The sequence below is a fragment of the Desmodus rotundus genome, chromosome 5 (assembly GCF_022682495.2).
Source record: "Desmodus rotundus isolate HL8 chromosome 5, HLdesRot8A.1, whole genome shotgun sequence".
NCBI classification, from domain to species: Eukaryota; Metazoa; Chordata; class Mammalia; order Chiroptera; family Phyllostomidae; genus Desmodus; species Desmodus rotundus.
Window position 1 is genome coordinate 7,871,067 of NC_071391.1, and position 25,461 is coordinate 7,896,527.

Below are 25,461 nucleotides of genomic sequence, written 5' to 3' on the forward strand. Positions count from 1 at the left end.
TGCAGACCCTGCCATGCACTGCTTTTCTGAGGAAAAGATTTTGACCACAGGAGCAAAAACACTGGCACAGTGTGCTTGCTCCCATCAGGCCCTCTCCACTCACCAGGCAGTGTGAGGCCGCGGTATTCGTACAGCCCCCTGACGGGATGTTCTCTCACCCCCACCTTACACTCGAGGAAACCAAGGTGTAGGAAGGTACCAGGATTCGGATCGGGGTCTGACTCCAGAGTCCCAGCTGGTAACGCCCATGGGCTATAATGCTATCTTCTTAGCCAGGGAAGCCTGTCCCCAACCCAGTTCCAGGTGGGCTTGGGCAGGAGCATGGAAGCAGGCAAGTGTGAGCAGGTGTGGGTGTTTGAGAGCCACGCCCCCAGCTGGGCTTCCTTGGAATACTGAGAAAGCAGAAAGGCTCCCCTGGGAAGAATCACAAGGGGAGACGCTGGATCCGCCCGCCCCCGCCCCCACCCCCAGCTGGAAGGCAGCCTCCCACCCTGCTCCCACTGTTCTCGCCTGGCTCTCAGAGCCCGGCAACGCCCCGCTCTGCACACCCACTGACACCAGGCCAGCTAGACACAGAAGCCCACAAGTTCCCACACCGCCAGGCGCTCCACACCCCCTCAGCCCTCGCTTCCCACAGAAGCTCTTTCGGGCACACGTGGCTTCACACACGTGCAGTCCCTGGGCAGCCCTTTGGTGGTGCTGGCCCGTGACCACTCATCTCAGCCACGGTCTTGTGGGGGCGTGGGCATTCCTGCCGGAGACCCTCACCTGCGGCCACACGGCTCCCCTCCACGTCAGCTTCCCGGACCCCCTTCCTCAGTGGCCAACAGGTCCCCCTGGGTCAGGCCATTTCCCAGGTCTTCCTGGCCTGCATGCACACTCCCCTGCCCAGCCCAGCCCAAGTTGGCATCCCAAAGGAAAAAAAAGAAAATCAAGATAAACAGCTTTCAGCCCTGACCGCTGGGGAGGGAACCACTTCCTGCCATGTGCTGGGGCTGGCGGTTCTAAAAGATTTATCTTCCTCTGACCACACGCTCATTGACATTTCCCCTGGTGCTACTTGCTCAGCCCACTAGAGTGTAATGCAAAGCTATTCCAGTAAGAAATTGAACTCAGGTGGGGCGCTGGGCCAACAGGTGATTAAGCCCTGAAGTCCCCCCTGGTCCCAGGAAGAGCGGCAGGGTGGAGGAGTGGCTTCCACTGACAGGCTGTGCCTTCAGCTGTGGCCAGCGGGTCTGGCGCTCTCAGCTCTGGTCCAGAAGCCTCTGTCCAGAGACGCCTGATTCCCAGCACCCCCAAGGCAGAGCAGCCAGGCACCATGATTTATGAGCCGAGGAAAGAAAGGTTGCCAGGAGCTGAGTTAAACAACTTTTGGAGGAACATGGACAAAGGAATGGGATTAGGACTGGGGACCAGCATTAAAAAAAATCTCAGCTTGAGAGCTGCTTGCCCCCGGTGCCCACTCCCCTGGTACTGGCCCCACCCAGCTGAAATCTGCTCCAAAGCAGTGGCTGTGCACAATGACAAGGGGCAGTGACTCAACCGGACTCCCTACTTTCTCTGACCCCAAGAACTCAGAAGAAAGCTCAGCTCTTCTTTTGGGAAACAGAGGCCAAATCCTTCTCTCTGAGCTGCCCCAGCCACCACCCAACTCTGCTGTGCAGAGTCCCAGCATCCCAAGCAGATGGCAAGGGGCGGCTGCAAAGGGCTCCTGGAGCCCAAAACTGAAAGGCTGAGCCACAGATCAGAGCAAACAGGCGGAGGTGTGGAGGGTGAGCCTGGGGGCCATGAATGATGAATATTCACAACAGGGAGGCCTGAAGCTTCCTCTTAATGGCCTTGCACTTAGGAGAGCTTTCAAAGCCAGGCTGAAGTGTTGGAGACTCCTAGGGAGGCAGAGAAAGACACTGCAGGGAGTGTTCAGGCCAGGCCTCCAAAGCCCCTCCGCAAACTGGGAACCAGTGGCCAAGGGAGCACTTGCCACGCCAGACAGTGTCCAGGCAGCAGCCGCTGGGCACGGTGAGTCCCACAGCGTGGAAACGTCCTCCTGGCGGGGCCATGTCTCCCTTCTACCCATGTGGCTTGACACTGCAGCCTGGACACAGGGCAAGAACCTTCTGCCTTGGGAGCGAGCTCTTGAAATGGGTTGCTGGCTAAGGCAGGCACTCACATGAAATGCTCAAGAAGACATTGATAGAAACAGGCCTTCCAGGGCCAAGCCTCCTGGCTGTGAGGGTCTGTAATTCAGACTCTGCAGACTGTTGCCCCTGGTGGTCAAACGCACAGCAATTCCCAGCCACCCTCATCTTCCCGACCTGGGAAAGCCCTTCAGATGGAAGCGGGCCCACGTCAGGAGAGATGTCCTGGGGAATGCATGCCACCCTGTGCACCCTCGTGGACCCCTCTGAGGGTGTCCTTCGCTCCTTCTCCTTGCCCACGTGTCTGAGGGCATCCCTCCCAGTCCCTAGCCCCCTGCCACCCAGCCTCAGCCTCCCTCACAGGACCACAGGGCCTGGAATCTACCTGGTGGCTCTGACCCACTTTGCTTCCCTCAGGCCAGAGCCTCAAAGACGCTGATTGCGACTGCTCCCCACCCCCACCCTCCGAATCCAGAGTCAAAGGAAATTCTCAAGAGAAAACACATGTTTCCAAGTCTCCCTCCCACACAGGTACCCCAGATCTGTCAGCCACAGACACCTCCCAGTCCCAAACGGACCTTGAGAGGCACGTCTGCAGCTGAGCGACCGGCCTCCTCCGGCTCAGGCCACTCCTGCAGGACTCCACGGGCGCTGCAGCTAGGCTCGGGGCTCAGCAGCTGACTCACATGGTCAGCAGATCCCGCGCTGGCCCCCCAGAGCCCGCACACTCGGGGCTCTCGTTCTCTGTGACACATCCTCGACCTTCCGGCTGTCTTCCTTTCCAGTCCCAGTCCACGCTCCCATTTCCCTTCGCCTCTCACCCCGGCTCTTCACCTGATGGGAGTCCCTGAACTTTCTACAGCCTTTCACTGTATGCAAAGGGTTTTCCCATGCCCCGCCCCCTGTCACCCTGTACGACCACCTTGTGAAATGACCCTGAGAAGTAAAGTCACCTGCTCAAGGTCACACAGACGAAACTGGAATTCAAGTTTTCTGGCTCCAAATGTACTGGGCAATGCTCCAGCTTTAAGGAACCTCGGCAGCACCTCCAAGTACCCACCTTGGCAAATGAGTTGCTACCTGGCACCCTAGTCCCTGTACCCTCAATATCGTCTTTCCAGATTCCAATAGAATTCCCCCAGACGCAGCCCGAGCCCACCACATCTATTCTTCTACTCCAATTCCACTTCCCCCAGAGATCCACAGAGATGGAAAGGTTCCCTCCACATCCTAAGACTTTCCGGAGGGGGTGGGGGTTCTGTGGATTGCCCTTCTGTGAAGTACAACAGGATGGGACACTGAGTGAAACCTTCCCCTTAAGCCTCCCAAAGGCCTGGTGGGAACAGGCACAGCCCTCGCCCACCCCCAGGGACTACCGACTCGTCCTTCAAGCACTGTCCAAATGATCTGGACCCAGAGGCTTCCGAGCATCGAAGAAGGGAGGCAGCTCCCAGCCACCCTGGGAGAACCATCAACGGAGAAGAAGGCTGGGCCTGCGACCACAGAGAGATGCGGGGCCACACCTCTCCCAGCCCGCCGACACAGGTCCCCAGTCAGCCCGGTACATTTCTTACGACACATGTTCATGGAAGGTGCTCCCTGCCGAGAACCATCCACTGCCCGTCTTCTCCTAAGCTGGATTCAAATTCATGCGCCCAGGCCACTGCCAGTGCCTGGTCAGACCTCTGTCTGGGCCACTGTGAGGGTCTTCGCAGGGGAAGCACCTCCTGGTATCTCTCTTTCATGTCCACTATAAAGGACACCAAGCTTCCCCAGTCCTAGGTACCCAGCAGGCATTAAAGGGCCTGGTGACAGAAGCAGTGCCCCTCATTGTCACCAGAGGGGAGGGTGGGCACAGACCCTTCCCAGCCACCTGAGCCTGAGGGCCACGGATTCTCCTCTGGCAGGGTCAGGCAGCCCCCCACACCACGCTGCACATTGGCCACTTCTCCCAGTTGCCAGGAACATCTGCCATGCTGAGGACACCAATTCTTCAGGCCCTGGGTGTCATCCCTTTAGACCATGTCAAGGCCAGAACAATCCAACACCCTAGCAATGGCAGCACTTCCTCACACCTATGCCAGGGGCACCCCCATACACCCACGAGCTGGCCACCGCCACCCTGAAATCGGTCCAAACGCTGTGCTCCCCACCTACCTGCACAGACAGCACAGAGGTCTGTCTGAACCCGCCTCACACCTGGGCGGCCACCACCACACCAGGGTGGCGGGGAGTCTTCTGACAGCCGCGCCAGAAAAACCACGCTGCTGTGCCAGACCCACACTGCCCACGCCTGTGCCACGGGTGTCACCATCCCCACGCCAGTGCAAGGGGCTCATGGAGCTCACACCTGCCACGGGCGCGCGTGGCAACCGCACCTCCGCCTGCGGACCCGTCGGGCTGGTCAGTGCGCGCCCCGGACACTGCCCTGCCGGCCGCGCCCCTCGCACCGCGCCCGCGCCCAGGGTCCCCCTTACCTCCCGCCCTCTGCAGGGCTCGGCCCGCCGCCGCCGCCGCCACGACCGCCACCTCCATCCTGGGCTCCCCAAGGCCCCGATTCACTAACGCCGCTTCCGCAGGGCGCCGGCGCCGGCGCGAAGGCCGCCTCCGCCCCCCGGGGGACGCCGCGTCCTTTACGTAAACCCCACTCCGCAGCCAGCGGTGACCATGGCGACGACCGTGGGGCGGCAGCGCCCCCTTGTGCCAAGGAGGGGAGCGGCGCCGAGGCCAGAGCAAGCGGTGCCTTTTGCCTGCGCGGGTCCCGCGCGTGGGGGCGGTGGGCGCCTGGCTCAGGCCGCGGCTGGGGCTCCGTGGGCGGCCAGGAGGGGCAGGACTGGCTGCGCTGCCTCCGGGGAAGGGAGCCGCCTCGGTTCCCCTCCTTCAGGCCCCGCGTGACCGGGCTTCGCGTGGGAGAGGCAAAAAAGCAAGTAGGATCACTGGAGGACTGGTTCATTTGGAGGGGGAGGAAATCGAGGGATGGGTTCCACCTCCCGGGGTTCCTGAGAGCTCCTCGAGGGGCTGGAGCACTTCATCTGTGTCCTTCCCCCACCCCCACCCCCATCGAGCCTCGCATCACGTCTGGCATTCAAAAGGGCACTGGGTCAATTTTGAATTCCTGGTCAATGAAAGAAGTCGCCCCTCCTAGTCCTCTTCACACACGCCCATTCATTGAAGCTGTAAGTCACTTAACACACCTTCCCTGAGCACTGCTCCTGAGCAGGGAGTGCGGTCCCCATGTGGGTCTTGCTTCGCTGGGGGCGTGGATGAGTACAAAGACAAGCAAGGCCAAGGCCCTGCCCTCCAGAAGCTCAGTCTACGCGGCACCAGGCCATCCTAATACATAGGGTGCTTGGGGTGTGGGAGCTGACAGAGCTTTTAGAAGGGGTACTTAATCATCTTAGGGATGACCCAGCTGGGTTTCCGAGGTGGAGTAGAAATTGGTCAGAGACGAAACCTTGGGGGGGGGGGGGGATAGTGTGTTTCTAAAGGGGAACAGTCTCTAAAATGTCCTCTGGGCCCTGTTAGCATCTCAAGAAAATAGGGCGGTAGGCAGCAGTTGGATGCAAATACGAGCCACAGTGGAGCCTGAGCAGCTGCGTGTATGAGGGATTGGGGCGGGGTCTCAGCCTGAAAGTTACCTGGACCCCTGTGTTTAAAGTGAGACTCTGAGTCCAGGGCAGCCTTGCCCTCTGTCGAAGCAGGTGGGAGCTACGTCTGGAAGGAGTTCTGTACTACCTGTGGTTGTTCTGAGGTCAAACTGCAGCTTACATAAAAAAAGAAAACAGGGATGAGAGGCCAGACAAATACTGGGCGGGACACCTCAGGGGATTCAAGGCAGAGTGGAGCCCTCCAGCCTGAGGCAGGGCAGGGGTCAGGGGAGGCTTTAAGGACTGACTGTAGCATTAGCAGTTTGGGGACCTTCTTTCTAGAGCATTGCAAATAATCAGAATCAAAACTGCCAACCGAATGTTCCTTGGTTCAAAGTTCTAAGATTCCCAGAAGAAAGAATCTGAATGGTCCAGCTCGGGCCGTGGTCAGTCAGCTGCGGCCAGGGGATGAGGTACCCCAGAACACAGCCATGTCAGCCCACTCCTCCATGAGTGAGGGGAGTCCTCAGACAAGGAGGAATCAGGAGTGGGACCACCAGTGCACAGACCACTACATTCCACTCCCCCCACCTTAGCGGCCTGTGCACGCAAATTCACACAGGTGTGTACACACGTCCATTCCATCAAAGTTGTCCTCACCAAACAAGTTGTCCTCACCGAACAAGTGCCAATAGCTCCTGTTCGGCCACCTCCAGACTTGATGTCACGTTCGAGCTCCAAGTCCGAGATCGTTGAGGTGATGTTCCTGTCTCTTCAAGTTCTGTGGTGATCCCATCTGGGCCTTTAACAACTGAATTAAAGGGTAAATTTAACCATCAAAAGTATGTCCTTTGAAGTCTTACTACTCAAAGAGTGGCCTTGGCACCATCTGGGAGCTTGGTGGAAATGCAGAGTCTCGGGCCCAGGAATCTCGGCAGATTACCAAGATTTGCAGGTGATTTGTATGCACATTAACATTTGAGAAGCAGCACTATTATAAATATGGGGGGGAGGAAAGGGAAAGATATGAGACATGTTTTTAAACTGTGATCATCCCTATTTAAAAAGTGGGGAGGGGTCCCTTAGTTCACCTGGAGCAGCTTCAGTAACCAGAGAGGAAATGCAGGTAGAGGCTGTACTCTTTATTTTCACAACAGGTCATAGACTCTTAAAGGGTGTTTATGACTTCCTTTCCCTACCCGGTGTTCCCTGTCCCACTCGCCTCCGCCTGCATCTCATTCGGTCAGGATTCTTTGCCTTGGGGACTGACCTGAGTCTCCATCCTTGAGGAGGACCGCGGCTGTAAAGCATCGTAGCAGGTGTCCACCTACATTCACCTCTGGGCACGATGACATAGGCAGTGCTACTCCGTGGGGACCCTGGGTTCCACGCATACCCCTTCTGTGTGGCGTACATGTGATCTGAGGGTCCCCAAACGGCCAGGTGGCAGTCTGTTCCCAACTCGTGGAGCCGTTATCGTGCCTCCTGGTGGGAGTGTTCCTCCCTTCAGTTCTAAAACCATCAGACAGTGGAAACCCAGAGTTGCCCGAACAGCAGGCAGACAGTAAACATTATGATGACGGTGACAGTCACCATCGTCACCTCCACCCCTAGTTCTGAGACCTTTGGAAGAAACATACCATCAGAGGGGTCTGGTTCACAGCACATGCTCCCTGGGGGCCTGACCTGGTCCGGCTACCAGGCTGCACTCTCTCAGCTCCGATGCCAGGCTGCCCTTCCCTCTGAGGACCCCTGATGGGGTTCGGCCAGGTGTCTTTGGAGACAGTCACCGGGACTGTGAGCAGACGGGAGGAGGAGGCCGAGAGCGAAGGCAACAGAATGGGCAACAAGCATAGACTGGTTCTGGTCCAGCTGCCAGGCTATGTTTCCTCAGCACAGTGCCAAATTCCCACTCTGGCCTCAGTTTCCCTCTGGGTCCCAGTGGGGATAATAACATGGCTCCTCCTCCCAGAGGGCCTCTGTGGATTAACTAATTAATGAGTGTGACATCGTCTGCTTCCACAGAGGGGCTGATTAAATGCTGAGTGTTGTTATTAGAGCGATGGAGGGTGTGTGACAGGCAGAGTTGACTGGAGACAGATCTGCTTCCCTCGTCTCCTCCCCACCCCCTTCCTCCGTCTGCCCCATGCTCTGCAAGCTCAACAGCTTGCAAGACAAAACCAAGTCGATTTTTTGGCACCCCCAAAACAGCGTATGACTTTTGTGCATTTCCACTGTACTGGAATGTGAGTCACAGCCGAGCTGCATAGCGTAATCTGTCTCCGACAGCTGGCACAGCTGTGCCCTGCTTCCAGCAGCTGCAGAATGGGATGGTTTGGCCAGTGATTGCATCAGGGTAAAACCTCCTGCAAAAGGACAACTGCAGAATTCCTGAGCAGGGCACCAATCCCCTGACTGCACTGTCCCGCGGTCCCAGCGACTGAGTGCCCGACCGCCTTTTCTGACAGCTCAAGGGGGGACAGCCAACACAGCACACACCGATTTAGGACTGGGCAGGGGGTGGGGGTTAAAGCTGCAGGGTTTTAAAGTATCAGGTGTCTGCTCATGGCCGCAGGAGATCCAATGACTATATTTTAGCTGGGTTGCAGGGTGTAGGATAACTGGATGAAATCACAGCTCTGGAGCATGGGGACTTCAGCCTAGCTATAACCCGGAGAGGCCCCTGAGTGCAAGAGTGAATGTGACTTTCCCTGCAGCCAGTGTGAGGTCACTGCCCATACCCAGAGGCTAGGTCCCCCCACCCCTGAATGTTGTAGGGTGCTCGCTGCCACCCTGAGTCCGCGGGATGGTTTGGCCAGTGACTGCATCAGGGTGAAACCTCCTGCAAAAGGACAACTGCAGAGTTCCCGAGCGGGGGACTAGTCCCCTGACTGCATTGCCCTATGACAGGGTGAGTGAGAAGGAATCACTCATCCGCCACCAGGTAAACAAGCATGCAGCTGACAACAGAGAGTGTTGTTTACCCCAAGAGCACAAACTCAGCCTGCCTGGGGACTTGCGAGAAAAGCTCTGGAGGCTGAGCCGTCAGACACCCACAGGGAGAGAAAAGAGCCAGTTTCTGAGGTCTAGGAAATGCATGTGAATCGGGGTTTGGGGTACCTGGAGCCAGCTGTGGATCATAGAGGCATCTCCTGGCAGGATTTCAGCCCTTCTTCCCTCTGAAAACTGCTGCTCTCCCTGCCTCCTTGTTCCTCCTGCTAGGAGATACAGGAATGGGTCACAGGGACCAATAGCCTGGAAGTGGTGGTGGGGGTGGGGGTGCTGGACCTCATGGTTGTGCCAGGAACCCAGGGATTAAAAGATATCCACCACCAGGATGCGCTGAGGTCCTGTGCAGGAGGCAAGTTGTTCCCTCCCATCAGAAAGGAGCCTAGAAGCTCGTGCCTTTCGCCTGAGTCAGCACAATTCGCAGAGTCTCAACAAATCTGAATCGTGATGCGGTGATGTGGTGGGGACACTGGAAGAGAGGATACTGGTGGCAGTTTGGGGAGAGGGGTGGTGACAGGGAAGAGAAGGAGGACTGGTGGCTTCCAAGGGGAAGTTCTGGGAGGTTTTCCCATTCCTGGCTCATCCTCCATTCACTTGGGTATCACCAGCACTTTCACTGTGATGCCCAGAGGACTGGGGGATTCTTGCATCTCATTAAACCAGCCTATTTGTAAGTGTCTGCTCCCTGATGGGCATTATAGTAACTAGTCTTTCTCCTCGGGGCACTGGGGAGCTACAGAAGAGTAAACACAGATGTCTCAGGGGAAAGCTTGCGTGGTTGCTAACCAGTGCGATTCATCTGTACTTTCTGGACACCAATCACAGGAGTAAAGAGTCTGTCCTCTTGAGGGTGTTTATCTATCCACTCATTCACCCGCTCACTTATTCTCCCCCCACCTCTTCACCCATCCATTCCTCCATCCACTCATTCCTCCACTCACACATCCTCCCACCCAGTCTGTCTATTACCCGCCTACCTGCCAACCACTCATTCATCCATCCACCCATTCCTCCATCCACTTACCCAGGTACCCACTGACCCACACACCCATCCATCCATCCACCCACCCACCTCTCTATTTATCAACTCTTCTACCCATCCACACATCCATCTATCCAACATATCCTAAATCATGTCCTGCTGATCCTTCCTGCTACATATCTTTGAAACTACCCACTTCCACCAGAACCAGTACCATTTCCACCAGTACCACCCAAGGCCAGGGCACCATGTTCTCTCTTCGGGCAACCCCAACGGCTCTCACTTCTCAGCCGTTTACCACCCAACAGATAGAGCAACCTTTTACAAATGAACACCAGATTATGTCGTGTCCCTGCTTAAAACCTGGCTGCGGTTTCTTATAGCTCTTCAAATACAGACGCAGTTTTTTTTACGTACACAGCGAAACGTACAGCTTGATGAATTTCCACACATGTATGTCCCTGCGAGCACACCCAGATGAAAGCACAGCACATTTCCAGCTCTTTGTGCCCTTGGCGGTCAATACCCACCCCCCAATCGCACTTGGACTTCTCTGCCATTGGTTAGTTCTGTCTGTTCCTGAACTTTCCGCAAATGCAATCATCTAGCGTGTACTCTTGTGCCTGGCTTCTTCTGCTCAACATTATGTCTATGAGATTCACCCATGGGAGTATGTGGATTGGTAGTTCATTCTTTTTATTGCTATGTAATATTTCATGAGATGAATACAATACCATGATTTGTTTTCTAGCCTGCTATCGATGGATATGTGGCTTTTTCAAGTTCGGGGCCCTAATCACAAAAGCTGCTGTGAACATCCTTGTAGAATCTTGGCTCGTGTGGTTGGCAGAATAACGGTCCCTCGGCGATGTCCACGTCACTCTTCAGCACCTGCGAATATGTTCGATTAAGTGGCAAAGGGGAATTACGGCTGCAGATGAAATTAGGTTGTTCATCACCTGACCCTGAGATGGGGAGATTATTCTGGACAATCTGGGGGATCCAATGTAATCACAAGGGTCTTTGTAAGTCGGCGAGAGAAGCCGAGTGAGAGACCCAGAGAGAGGGCAGTGTGAGAGACTCCACCAGCCATTGGTGGCTTTGAAGGTGAGCCAAGGAACATGCACAGCCTCTACGGGCTGGAAGAGGCAAGGAAGCAGATCATGCCCCAGAGCGTCCGGGAGGAGCCCAGCCCTGCCGACACCTTGATTTCAATGCAGTGAGCCCCGCTTTGGCCTCCTGACCTTCAGAACTATAGCACAATAGATTTGTCTTGTTTTAAGCCATCTAGTTAGTGGCAATTTGTTACAGCAGCAATCAGAAACTAATGCAGGTAGATGCTTAGGAGCGAAATTGCTGGGTCATAGAACAGGCTAAGACTCCACTACTTCTCACGGTCTCTACCACCCAGCATGTCTGGAACTACCAACGTGTCCACTCCCATCTCAGGACACCCTCTGCTCTGCCCTCTGTCCTCCAGGCACATCAGCCACGCTGGCCACACTGTTCCTCAGAGGTCGCCTTTGCATGTGCTGTTCCCTCTGCCGGCATGGCCCTCCCCCTCCCCAACATTCTCTTCTTTTCCTCCGGGGAGCTTGTCAAGGTTTGCCGTAACATACTCACTGAAGTGGTTGAGCTTGTCCCCCACCCCCACCCCATCCCCAAACCAGAAGCTTCACGTAGACAGGGACTGGGTCACCACTGTGTCCTCAGCACTTAGCCCTCACGCCCAGCACATAGTAGGCCCACAGCAGCTACCTGCTCAATGTCAAAGAAACTCTTTCTGCTTGATAGGGAAGAACAGTGGCTGTCTGGATGCCATGAGGATGCTGGAGAGTGGGGAGAGGAGGAAGGAGGAAGAAGACAGGAGTGAGAGGAACACACACCCTGGAGATCCCCACGGCCCGCGGTCTGCCCTCAGCTTCAGTCTCATTTGCCAGCGTCTCGGGGGCAAGAGGCTCTTCAGAGCTCTTCCTCTGGGTCGGACTGCAGGAGGGAAATGCTGATCTCTAGGAGAGAAAGGCCCTGTTTTCCTTCACTGGCAGCTCGCTGCCTTCCCAGGGACCCGTGAGTCACGCGCACTGCCCTGGAAACAGTCGGCCTGGCCCCTGAAGTGTGTGATAAGTCTTGAGGAGAGCAGGGCCCAGGATTGGCAGTGAGTTGCCCAAGGCCCCCTGACAAGTGAGAATCAGAGCGGGGACCTGAGACCGGGGCTGTTGACTCCCAGCCCAGTGGCGGGGCGGGGCAGGGTGGCCAGATTTAGCAAATAAAAAATAATAATTAAAAAAAAAACAGGATGACAAATTAAATTTGAAGGCAATACATTTAAAATTCATCCTTTATTTTACCGGGTGGTCCTGGGTAGGGGGTGGGAGTAGGACCTGGGGGAGGGGTGTTAATCCCTGCTGCAAGACCAAGAGGGCCTTTCTTGGGGCCCCAAGTCCTGGTGCTGTTGGGAGCACACAGCCTGTTTGTCCCCTGGGCAGAGCTGGCCGCCCTCTGACCTATTTGGCCTCCGTGAATCCCCCTCCTTGGCCTCTGAGCAGCCACAGCCTCCTGCCAGGCCACTGGTTCTCCGCTTAGCAAATTACAGCCATGGCTGCAGCCCAGGCCAAGGGCAGCTGAGTCTCTGGGGGTTGGACTCAGGCCTCAGGAGTTTTTAAAGCCCCCCAGGCGAGTTCCAGCCTGTAGCTGAGGTTGAGATCCACCAGGAGAGCTGCACCGCTTCTTTGCTGCTAAAGTCACATTAGTTCTGGCCTCCCCTCCTGGAGGAGCGGCCGGAACCTCCGGGGCCCCCTTGGCAAACCGCCCTGCCGCAGGCTTTTCTGCCCTCAGCGACTCTCAGCTCTTTCTGGTTGCCTCTGAGGAGTTTTGGATTCAAAGAATGACAGTTTCTATCTATCCCAGGCCCATCGGGGAAGCAGGAGGTGGGAGCCCCCACCTGGTATCCCTGTGCCCCTGATGTACTGACTGACCATGGGCATCTAAGGCACTTGGGGAAGCGCCCCCAAAACCCACCAGCTCCAGGGTCAAGGCCAGGCGGAAAGCAGGTTATTCTCCGAGCTGATTCTTTTTTCTTTGAGCCCAGCCCCCCAGGGCAAGGCTGGCTCTCTTAGCCTCTCATCCCTGTCCTCCCCAGCACACAGCACGCTATGACTGCTTGTCAGCGCCTGTCTTCCCCACCAGACTCATCTCCAGGAGGGTGAGTGACGAACCTGTCCTCTGTGTCCCCACAGCTTGGCTGCTGTCTGCACAATTAACATTTGTGTCATGGCTGGGTGAACCTTTAGCAGTCAGGAACTCCAGCCCCACCCTGGCACAGGTAAGGCAACAGGAGCACAGAGAGGGGAAGGGACCTGCCTCAGGTTGCACAGCATGGTGGAGGCTAAGTTAGGACTAAAACCCAAGGCTCTGCTTCCCATTCCAGGGCTATTTCCACCAGCATCACTAGGCCCTCACCCCTGCTCCCGCCTGCCCCACTCCCTCAGTGGTTCTGAGCCATCAGCTTCTCTCGCATTCAAGATTACCCACCTCCCCCTGCAGACACACACAGGCACATGCTCCCTATCTTCCCAAGGCTCCCCTTTCTGGGAATGGTCAAGGTGACCTTGGCAATGTGTGGGGACACAGGCAAAGGTGGAGAGTTGTATTCTGAGGGAGATACCAGAAGTCCCTCCAGCCAAAGGCCTCCTCAGCCCAATAGACTTCAGGGTCTGGAGGGAGCCAGGGCTTCCGTTGCGATGGGCCTTGAAGAGTGGACTTTGCCCCTCTCAGGGGGTTCTTCTTATCTCTGAGAAAGGACTGCACTACCACCAAGCTCCCAGAACCTGCCTCTCCCCAGGCCTGTCATGAGGCTGGTCCACAGTGGGACTTGGAGCCGTGGAGAGCAGTTAAAGTCTGACCACCCCACTTTTCTGACTGCGAGACCCTCTTTGAGCCTCCAGTTTCCTTGTCAGGAAAATGGGTTTAATAATACTGCCCTGGTGAGGCAGTGACAAGGACTCTAGGCATGGCATTTGGCACATAGTAGGTGCTCAGCCAAGGTGGCCTTTTATGGTGGATTCACGCATGATGACAGCTTCCTCATGGGCTCCAAAGGGACCACGTGCCTTACAGAGACTTCGCAGGAGCTTGAAGTCATGTCTGGAAGGGTCAGCGAGCATTGGCACCACAGGGCACTAGAGGCAGACTTGCAAGGGGGGCGCCTGGAACAGCAGGTACTAGAGGGGACAGAGCCAGACAGGCTGTAGTGGGCAGGGCCAGCCTTGGAGCTCAGACGCCCTTTTCTGAACAGCTGACAAGGATCAACCAATGAATGCATACATATGTTGGACAACAAATCCATGTTCCTCTCTCTCTAAAAAAAAAAGTCAATCCATAAGTATTTTGTTAAAATACATATAACATAAAATTAACCTTTTCAGCTGCACAGGCCAGTGGCATTAAGTACATTCACGTTGTTGTGCAACCGTTCCCAACACTTTGCCTCTTTCCCACCCTGAGACTCTGTCCAGACTCTGTCCCACCCTGAGACTCTGTCCAGCAAACAAGAACTGCCCCTGCTCTCCTGCCCCAGGTCCTCATAACCACCGTTCGACTTCCTGTCTCTGTGAATTTGACTATTCTGGGAGCCTCGTGTAAGTGGGGAAGGGGTTCGGAGCAGTGACCCCAAGATGTATCTTTTGGGCCCATGGATTACTCTGAGCTGATGGCAGTCAAGACCCTATGGGTCACAAAAATCTTTTACCTCCCCTTTAAAGGATTCAAATTGGGACCCTGGCTGGTGTGGCTCAGTGGATTGAGCACTGGACTGTGAAGCAAAGGGTTGGCGGTTCAATTCCCAGTCAGGGCACATGCCTGGTTTGCAGGCCAGGTCTCCAGTAGGGGGCGCGTGAGGGGCAACCAAATACTGATGTTTCTCTCCCTCTCTTTCTCCCTCCCTTCCCCTCTCTCTAAAAATAAATAAATAAAATCTTTTTTAAAAAAGTGAATTCAAATTGGGGTCTTGCCTATAAGAGTTATCACCAGAAATAACTTCTTATGAGCTATCTGTAGGGCAGGGCAAACTTCTAATTACTGAACATCTGCTCTTCTTGTTCTGCAGAAGACCTTCCTCCACTCTGAAGCCCCAAGGCACCTTACCTCATCCTTGGCTCAGAAGGCCATAAATACTTCATTTCCCCTTCTGTCTGGAACCTCTCCTGTATCTGGTATCTCTGACTCTCTCGTGTATGTAGGGTTCCCTATACGTATGTAATTAAACTGGGTTATTTTACGTATGTAATTAAACTGGGTTATTTTCTCTTGTTAAACTACCTCATGCAGACTTAATTAATAGACCAGCCAGAGGAACCTACAAGGGTAGAGGAAGTTTTCTTCCTCGCCCACAGTGTACTCACACAATATTTGTCCTTTGTGTCTGCCTTGTTTCACTTAGCGTAATGTCTTCAAGGTTCATCCATGCTGTAACAGGTGTCAAAACCCCATTCCTTTTTAAGGCTGCATAATATTCCATCCCATGTATGTACAACATTTCATCCATCAGTGGGCATGTGGGTTCTTTGGATCTTTGGTGATCATTATAATAATAATAATATTAAATAGTAATAACAGTAATGCTACAAACATGAATGTACAGATATCTGATCAAGCCCCTGCTTTCAATTATTTTGAGTATATACCCATGTTAAAAGATAGACTGAGGTATATTAAAAACTTTAAGACTTTGAAGCAAAAAAAATGTATTCGTATCAGGCAACATCCAATCTAGCAGATAGAAAGGAGCTCTGAGGAGCTTTACAGAATGAGAGATGTGTATAGGCAGAAAGAAGCAAGCACAAGGAAGTTATACAATACTAAGCAAAGAAGCAAGCTGGTTGTTACAAAGTTACTTTCCCTTAGAGGATGGTGGTGGTCGTATGAGGCAGATGACCTAAGCAGTGCGGATCAGCAGATTCCCGATTGACTGGTTTACGATTCCATTTCTGGAAGAGCCAAAACTGTGATGAACTGAAGTCTTAGTTTGGTGATGCAGGGCTTAGCTGGGCCTGTTGTCTTGCTTATAACACCCAGATGTAGAATTGCTGGACCACATGGTAATTTTATGTTTTAATTCTTTGAGGAATCTCCATACTGTTTCCCACGGTGGCTGTGCATTGTACATTCCCAGAGGAAATGCACAGCGGTTCCAATTTTTCCACGTACATGCCAACATTGTTTTCAAATCCTCATCCAAATGGTCGTGAAGTTGTAGCTCACTGTGGTCTTGGTTTGGATTTCCCTGATGCTTAGTGATGTGGAGTATCTTTTCATGTGTTTATTGACCATTTTTAAGTAAGTTTAAGATTGTTTTATTGAGGTAAAAGTTACATACTAATTCTAAGTGTGCACGACTTGATTAATTTACTAATCAGCCAGGTTACCATTACCCAGACCAACATTTGGAACATTCCAGCATCCCTGAAGGACTTTGGTGCCCCCCCCAGTCGGTGCCACCCGAAGGAACCACCATTCTGACTTGGACCATCATCGATAATGCTACCTGTTCTGGAACAGCGAATAAATGGAGTCAGAGAGTGAGTTTATTTTGGTGACTGGCTTCTTTGACTCACTGTGTTCTCTGTGAGATTCCTCCATTGTATGGCGTGTGGCATTCTTTTTCATGGCTTTATAGTATTCCATCTCATGAGTATACCACAGCCTACCAGGATTCATCACATGAAATTGCTAACTGCAACCTTTTTATCTCCAAAAACACCATTTCCTAAGGTTTGACCTAATATTTATCCATTCTATACATGGCGGTATCTGTTGCTACGTACATTTGGGTGCATTTCTTGGGAGCATGCGTGTGCACCCGTGCCCCTGTTTCTGTGAAGTATATTCCTAGGAGCAGATTTGGTGGGTCTCAGGGTATATATACGTTAGGTTTGGTCAGTTCTTCCGGTTTTACAAAGTAGTTTTACCAATTTACACTACCATCAACCATGCATGAGTGTCCCAGTTGCTCCACATCCTTGCCAACCCCTGGTAAGGGCATTCCTTCCATTTTAGCCACTTTTCCAGCCACCTTTTGAGAAATGTGTCCCCAGCTTGTTCCCATCCCCATCAGCTGCAGTGGCCTTGTTGGTCAGAGCTGATTGCTCTGGTCTGGCCCCCAGTCCACAGGCACCTCTGTGTGGGCTGGACAGAAGGTCAGTAAACTGCCTGGGGGTGCTGGTCCAAGTTCCCCGACATGGAGTCACTCCATCATGGGTGTGCAATGCGGTGATTCATAAGAAATATATTTTTGGTCATTCAGATGGAATCGTCTTTGCCCTAAGAGCAATGGGAGCCTCTTTTGTTATAATATTTGGTCTTTTGTCCTGAGTTCCTGAAATCGCTTCAGATCCATGAAGGTGAAATACGTGTCTAGTTATTCATAACAAGCCCTTTCCACCACTACTGGGTTTATGTTAATGAGGTGACCTTTGGAAAGCACCGAAAGATAGGGGCTGGTTGCCAGGGGAACCAACCCTGAATAGAGGGTTGGAACTTGCAATCTCACTGCCTGATTTCCAGGGAGTGAGGGGCTGGAGATGGAACCAATCACCACTGGCCAACAATTTGATCAATCACGTCTATGTATTGTAGCCTCCATAAAAATCTGAAAGGGCAGGGTTCAGAGAGCTTCCACATTTTGGGGGACCAGGGTGCTGCCACATGCCACCGTGCCCGTCCCAAGCTCCACAAGGACAAAGTCCCCTTTGATCGGCACTTCAATCTCAGTATCTCTTCATCTGGTGTTTACTCATGCCCTCTAGTATCCTTTGTAATAAGCCAGTGATCTGGAGGGTAAACTTGTTTCCTGAGTTTTGTGAGCCACTCCCACAAATTAATTAAACCCAAGGAAGGGTCGTGGGAAGCTCTGATTTATAGATGGGCGGTCAGAAGCACAGGCAACAACCTGGACTTGTGACTGGCTTCTGAAGTGGGGGCCGTCTGGCAGGACTAGACCATCAACCTATGGAATGGGGGTTCAACACACACACACAAGAACTAGGTGCAGGGACCCAAAACAGTGTGGCATTAGAACCGCCAAGTCAAAGCCTTTCTTCAGGAGACGTAGCAGCAGGGAGCAGGTGACACAGACCAGGCCTGTTGTGGTGTCCCTGCGCCTCCCCAGTGGGTCGACCTGAGGCCGGGTCGGGGCTGGGGGGTGGCTTGTGGCTAATGCATCAGCTGGCCCTCTGTGCCTCTTCCCAGAAGCCACCCGTGCCCTTAGCCCAACGCTGTTGGTAGGTTCCCCAAGCATTGTGGCCTTCGGTTTCCACATAGGTGATGTTGTTCACACGTATGTGGATGTCATTGTGATTAATAACGTTCAAATTCACTGAATGAATTCACAGCAGCCTTTCGTGTTTTATCTTGTAAGCCAATGAATACATAAAAACAACAGCTATTAAACGGGGTGGGAATAGGTCAAACTGTTGAAATGTAAAAGTTCAGAAAACAAGAGTTCAGACATATCCTGGATATAAGCCAATATGGCCAATTGGGGGCTCCCCAAAGAGGGGGAATGGAACGCTTCAAATCTCCCACGTGGCTGCCATCACCATTGCCTGAAGGATCCGGCTGGAATGGCTTGAGTCCCTCTTCTTTGTACTGAAAAAGTCCAGCATCCTCTTGATGTCTCTGGGAATCTCCAGTGAATGTTTATCCTCTCCTGTAACTTCGTGTCCAGTCCTCTGCCCCCACGCCCAGGTCCCTACCTGCTGCTGCGGCTCCCCTCCACAGTGCTACACCGTGCCTGGCCCCGGCTGAGAGGGTGCGCCAGACTGCCAGGGTTCAAAAGCCAGCTCTGTCATTGGCAGACCAGCTGACTGACCTTGGGCAAGGTACCCTCTCTCTGGGCTTTGGTTTTCTCATTACAAAATGAGGCAAGTGCAGCCCTGCCTCTTCCAGCTGGTTGCAGGTCATGTGAGTTCAGGTGTTTAAAGAGCCCAGTGCTGGCAATTAGGGGGCAGGAGCCGTCATTCTGATTGGTCCCCCTACCGAGTGCTGTTGTGTGTAACTGGTTTTACGGAAGGTTTGGGGACAGAGGAGGAGACTATAGCCCTGCCTCACAACAATTTACAACTGAACTGTGGACCTTCCCACATCTAGCATCTCTTGTCCATCCCCACCACAGGAAATGTCTCACCAGCCAGCTGTCGCCTCTGGCCTGGGCCTGACACCATTTCCTGGGGCTTGGACTCTCCCCGGGATTGCACAGCCTCCCACTCCTGCCTCAGACACCAGGAGGAGAAGAAAAGCTGGCTTTTCAGGGCATCTACCTTTTGGCCTCAGTCGCTGTCATTGTAGAGGAGGCTCTAAGACAGTGATGCTCCGTGAGGCCAAGACAGCCCCCCAGAAGGAGTCTGGGGCACCTGCAAGGGCACTTTCTTTGTCGTAGTTGGGTGTGTGTGTGTAACCTGTTTACATGTAAACACAATGTAATTTTTGCATGCCTTTAACACACACGGAATTTTCCAGGAAAGTGACTATTACGTTCACCAAAAGAGAATATTATCTTTTATTTTGCTTGGAATTTTGCCAAGACGTGTTGCCCATTTCATGTCACCAGCAGCAACTCCACTCTGCCAGTGTCCGAGTCCCCATCAGGACCACCTGCATCCGTCTGCCTCTGCGGCTGTGGCGCCCCCCCGGTGGCCCCACCTCTAGGAGCTCGTATGTCATCCCGCCTCCTGCTGCAGTCGGCTTGCCTGTACACGTCCACCCTTTATTATTTTATCATAGATTCCTTTCCTTTTAGTTCTCTTTCATATTATGGGTAGGATATTAGAGCGATTTTTTAAAAACGTGTATGTGATTATTTATGAATTTCATTTCAGCTCGGCAAAGGGGGCAGGGTTCACAACCACTGCTCAAGGGCCCATCTTTGCATTATTGGCGAAACCCATTTCTGAGCTCCTGCCGGCCAGGAGTGATTTGCTTCTGAAGTGACGTTCTCAGCTCGCTCAAATGTAGGGGCTGCCGCCGTCATTTGTTCTCTCCAACAGCTCTTTTCCTCTCCCCTGTCAATGTTCTGCGCTAACAGTCCCACTGCTGGTCTCTTTGCTTCCTGGCCGCTTCCTCCTTGACCTGTCCTCAGAGAGTGACCCCAAGAGATGTCCACAGTATGTGAAGGTGACTGTGCCCCATCTTGACTTGGAACACTTCTGTGCTCCCACATCCCCCATGGTTCAAGTCAGGGTCCCTCAGCCTGGCTGCAGGGCCCCCTGGAGGCGTGCTCAGGGCACAGCCTCACTTGGCCCCCTGCTCCCTTCCCATATGCTGTTTCCACTGTCTGGACACCCAGCCCCCACCACCACCCTCACCTCCACTCCTGGCTGGATCCAAGGACTTCCTGTTTTTCTCCTCTTCAGGAGAAACTCAGTCCTGAAGTTCCACCTCTAAAAGATGCCTCTAGAAGATTGGCTTCCACTGGGAAACGGTGGCCACTGGGGGAGAGAGAGCAAGATGTTGGGTTTTAGAGGATCCAGTAAAGAACACGCCTCTTCCCCATCCGAGTTTGGAACCAACTGAGAGGAGAAACACACAACAGCCAGACAGAGAGAGATCGAAATAGTTCTCTGTGGCTGTCACTTCAGATCAGTTGCCAAATGGGTTTCCTACTCTCCCATCCTTGAACCTGACATTCACCCACTGAAATCAGCCAGTCCCTGGCCCAAGTGGGGATGTGGGAGGCTCCTGACTGCCAGGCAGGAGCAGACCAGCAGGGGCTTCCAAAACAGAAGGGACTAGGCCAGTCTTGCCCAAAAGCTCCTTCTCAAGTCTGTCATCAGGTAAGTCCCTCCTCTGCAGGGGAGGAGGGAGTGAGCTCCAAGGGAGAGCTGGAGTGTTACTGTAATTCTACGGACACTCCCATCACGTTCCACAGGGACGTGATGGGGGGGGGCAGTGGGTGGGGGAAGCTGTGACCAGAGACACCACATCCCTGGTCGTGCTGATGGCGGATGCCAGATGGCGCAGAGGCTGGGAGAGGAGGCTGAGTCCAGAGGACACTGTCAGAGGTAGGGACTGTGCAGGGAACTTCTCTAATTCAAAATACCCTTTGATTATCGCAGGGCAAAAAGTTGGAGCGCACAGACGAGCAAAACTAACATCAAACCACTGTGTTTCTACCCTCTGGGGAGGGTCTCTCCTCCCAGAACTCTTTTCTGTGCATATGGATTTTTTTTTTATCCAAACAAGATCATAGTGTCCTTGTTGCATGCAATTTGCTTTTTTTTTAGTTAACAATCTTGACCTCTCGATGTCAACGCATTTTTTAAAGTCTAGTGTATAGCATACATTTACATTTCCTCACTGTCCCCCAAATGTCCTTTCCGCTGATTCGTGCAAACTAGGGTGCTGTCAGGACCCTCTGCTCAGGTGCCTTTAGGTCTCTTTTGATCTGGCAGGTCCCTTTCTTACGACAGTGACTTGTGAAGGCTGAATGCGTTGCCTTGCAAAATGTGCCACCTTCAGAACTTGTCTCCTTGTTTCCCTCCCATTAGACTCATTCCTTTGTCTCCCGTGTTCCCAGGAAACTGGAGTTATTAGCTGTTTTGGGTGAGCACACACCGTGGGCGACAGTGACACTCACAGTGCCTCACACCAGACGCCACATAACATCTCATGAGTGACGCTGAGGGAGGGTGGCGATTTCTGCCAGCGCTGGGCCAGGGGGTCTTGCAAGCTAGAAGGATCCCTTGAGCTCCTTGCTCTCACTTCCAGACATGGGCCCAAAGTCCAGACAGCAGCCTTCTGGAGCACAGGCTCCTCTAGAACCCCCTTTGGAGCTGCTGCACAGCCTCAAAATGCAGGAACTGGGGTTCCCATCTCAAGGAAAATGAGGCTTCGTGTAGCAAAATGACTAGAGCTGGGGTGTGACCCTTGGTCTCTGTCTTCAGGTCCTTTCTCTTTTCCCTCCGCCTGGCTCCGGGGCCCTGTCGGACCTTCTCCTTCAAGAGAGACCTGGGCCCAGACTGTGGGTCAAGCCTAGGGCACGCCTTGGCTCTGGGCTGGGGGGCGGGAGGGCACAGTTGTCAGGTCCCCGGCATGTGCCAGCTCAGCAGGGCTCAGGTTTCCCTCTGGGAAGGAGGGAGTCTGTTTGCAGGTAGCAAAGGACAGAGCGGAGGCTCTGGGAAGGTGGCCCTGGCTTTGGCTGCCCGGAGGCTCCCTGGCTCTCCTTGGCAGAAACCTGCTTAGAGTTGGAAGTAAACTGAGTCCTGGAGAGTTTGGAAAGCAGCTGGCTTTGGGACACACAGTGGGACGTGGCAGAACCAGGACTTGAATGCAGGACCTGTCCCCAACCCAGGGCCGCTCCCAATGCACCCCATCTCCCCAAACCATCCTGGAGGGGGTCCCCACTCACCTACCCATCCCCAGCCCAGTTACAAGCCAGGTGAAGTGAAGAGAGCACTTGATAAGGAGTTCCAGTCGCTGGCCAGCCTGCTTTCCAGCTAGCCAAGCCTGTACTCCTTCATCGACATTCATTGCTGACTGATGTGCACCAAGCCTGCACTGATGTGGGAGGGATGGAGATAAAAACATGGTTTGGAATCAGGCAGAAGTGTTTCCATATCTTGGCTCAGTGACTCATACGTTGTGCAACCTTGGACAAGTCATTTGACCTCTCTTAACCTCGGTTCCCTTATCCACAATACAGTGATAATGTTCTGTGCCTGCTTCGTTGAGAAAAGTGAAATGCATGGAGAATACTTAATAATAGCAGCCCACACTTCTATAACATTTACTCCATGCCAGGCACTGCCATAGGTATTTTACAGAAATTACTACGTTTCCCCTGCATGACAGAGGCAGGTACTGTTATTATTGTTCTCATTTTACAGATGAGGTACCTGAGGCCCAGAGAAGTTAGGTGACCTGTTCAAGGTCACACAGCATGTAAGTGGTAGAGCTGACTTTCCAAAACACCCTGTTCTTGTGATCACTATACTAGACGAAGGCCTGGCCACACGCTCACAAACATTGATTGCTGTCATCGGGTCCCAGAAGGAAAATGCTCCCTGTTCAGAACTCCTCGCCATTGTGCCGGGGCCCCAGTGTTCTCTGGGACTGAAAGAGCTTGGGGCTGGTATGTCTTCGCACAGCACAGTCTGAGAAGGGGAGTGAGGCAATGTAGGCAATGGACGCTACACTAATGCTGCGTAACAAACATCCCAGAACTTGGTGGCTTAAGTTGCCAATTGCATATTCACACACTGGTGGGTCTGCAGCTTGGCTGGGCTTGGCAATGAGGCTCTGCTCCAGGCAGAGGTCCAGCTCAGCTCAGATGCATGTCTCACCCTGGGACCCCCGACCGAAAGGACAGCAGCCGCCTGTGTTCTTCCAGTGGCTATGGCAGATGTGCAAGGGGGCAGGCTCAGCCACAGCAGGGAAGCCCTTTCAAGCCTCTGTTCATCTGATACCCACTGGTCAAAGCAAGTCACATGACCAAGTTTAAAGTCAAGAGCCAAGAGTGAGTGCACTTCACCCACCATGAAGCCGTGGTACAGGGGTAACATCACTATAAGGCAATGAAGAATTGGGATGAAAAACTCCAACTTCCGCAGAAGGGAAGAGTCCCTGGCTGGGGACTCAGCCTGTGGCCAGAATTCAGGCTGGGAAGCTCTCAGGAGCCAGGAGGCCTGGGCCACTTCCAGTTTGGGAAACTCCCAGCTTGTGGAAAAAAAAACGAGACTTGCTAACACGGCTTACAAAAATTGTGGCATATTTTAGATGTTTACATTTGACAAATTAATGCTTTTAGCACATACACAAATTGCTGAGCAATGTAATTAGGGCATTCACAAGAAAATTACAGGATTTATTAAAATTACTAATTGCTGGTGTGCTACAGGCCACGGGGTCCAGCAACAAGCCAACAGTGTGAGGTTTGCTGACAGTGTCTTCATTCAGTCCAGCCAGGCTCTCTGTCACTGGGCAGATGACTTCTTTGGGACATAACGCCCAAAGCCTCACCCTGAGGCCCTCGTCGTTCATTAGAAATAACTGGGAAGTTTTTGTGAAATGCTGAAGCTGGGGCCCCGCCCCCCGAGTTTCTGGTTTACTAGGACTTGGGAAGTGCCTGAGCGCCACGCACTTTTTTCCAGCCACTCCCGGTGTGATTCTGATGAGCAGTCTCAGGGCTGAGAACCACTGGATGATGGGGTGGGCAGGCCTAAGCCTATGTATGCTAGTGAGATATGAGGTGAGGCTTACTGGCAGCTTTGGGGGAAGAATCTTCCATGTTATTGAGAGAGAGCCCTGGAAAGTTAGTCTCTGCTGGACACGAACAAGGAAACATACTGCCCAGGCTGCTCCTGTTGGCCATCTCGAAGCCATGAGGGTGGACACCCTGAGGACCAAGAGGATACAGAGGGAGGCAGAGAAACAGCCAGAGCCTTGATCTCACCATACCTGAAGCCCATACCCTTCAGCTGTACAAGTCCATACAATCTCCTCCTGCTTCAGTGACTCTAAGTCTGTTTTGTGTCACTTGCACCTGCAGGCGTCAAATAATGACAGCACTTCCTGTACCGGGCTCTGGGGAGGACCAAGGGAGAAGCTTCATGTGAGTGCCCCACAAACCTTAGCTATGACAAGTCACCCCTGAGACGAGGTGGGGGCACAAGAACAGGCTGCCCTAGGAGAGGAAGTCCAAGGGCATGCTGCCTTGCTGAGCCTAAGCCAGGTACTTGATAAATGTCTGCCCAAGGGGGCAATGTTTTATGCTTTCCTTTCCCTCTGTAATGCGCGTCTAACTCCAGATGCAAAGGAAGGAATAATCTGATTATCTGACAAAGGGAATAGGATCCTTGTGGCAGCAAATCCACAGCTTAAGCCACTAGGCGGGTCTGTAGATCTGTGTGGGTAAGAGGCTTACCATCCCAAGGGTGAAATAATCAGGCCGGCAAGGGCCTACTCTGTGCAGGCACGGTGCCAAGCCAAGGAATCCCTGGGGTCTTTGCCCCTAACAGGAAGCTTGAAGGGTCTTTGAGAAGGGGAGCAACAGCCCTGCCCCTTACTTACGTCCTCTTTGACATACTATGTGGGGGGCCAACGCCCCAGAGGCAGTCCAAGGCTTCACCCCTGAGCCAGAGCACTGGACAGACAGGGGCTGATGGGTGCAGCCTCCAGGGGTTGCCCCAACACCCAGAGCTCACCACAGCCCACCAAGCCCTCCCCCCTCCAAGCCGTCCCCAGGCCCTGGGGATGGAGGAACAGGAAGGGAAGCAACAATTTTGTGTGTGGTGCTTTGAATGTTTTTTTTTTTCCTTTTTGACCAGAAAATGCAGCCCCATGGTTCAAAAACTAAAACAATATAAAAAGGCAGGGGCGGAGAAGTCAGTCTCTTCCCCATCCCTGTCCTGGTCACCCCATTTTTCCGTCTCCACAGGAGGCCCCTTCTTTAGTTTGCTGGGTGTCCCTTGTGCAGGGGTTAGAGGGCCAGTTGTCATCTGCTCTGGGCTGGCTGCTCAATATTTTGTCACCCTGCCTTCCATCACTGTTACACAATAGTACAAACAGGCACAAAATATATTTTCTCCCTTCCTCTCTTTCATATACAGAGGTATCTACATTAATACACTCTTCTGAATCTTGGTCTTTTCATTAAAAATATCTCAGTGCTCTTTCCCTAGCAGTATAGAGTGTTTTCTTATTGTGTTTTACAGCTGTAGAGCATTCCTTCCCAAAGTTTATTTAACCAGAACCC

General features: G+C 53.2%; 1 protein-coding gene across 2 annotated transcripts in view; it reads right to left on the reverse strand.

Annotated features, from left to right (window-relative positions):
• The window catches only part of DAGLA (diacylglycerol lipase alpha), a 60,449-nt gene extending 55,718 nt beyond the window's left edge, over positions 1–4,731 (reverse strand). Inside the window, exon 1 of one of the 2 annotated variants that reach the window (XM_053925015.2) lies at positions 4,296–4,340. The gene's annotated coding sequence lies outside the window, so the exon portion shown is untranslated. Of the gene's footprint in view, positions 1–4,295; positions 4,341–4,615 lie in introns of those variants that run through there. The other variant, XM_053925014.2, reaches the window with a different exon arrangement.
• Between the last annotated feature and the right edge of the window lie 20,730 nt (positions 4,732–25,461).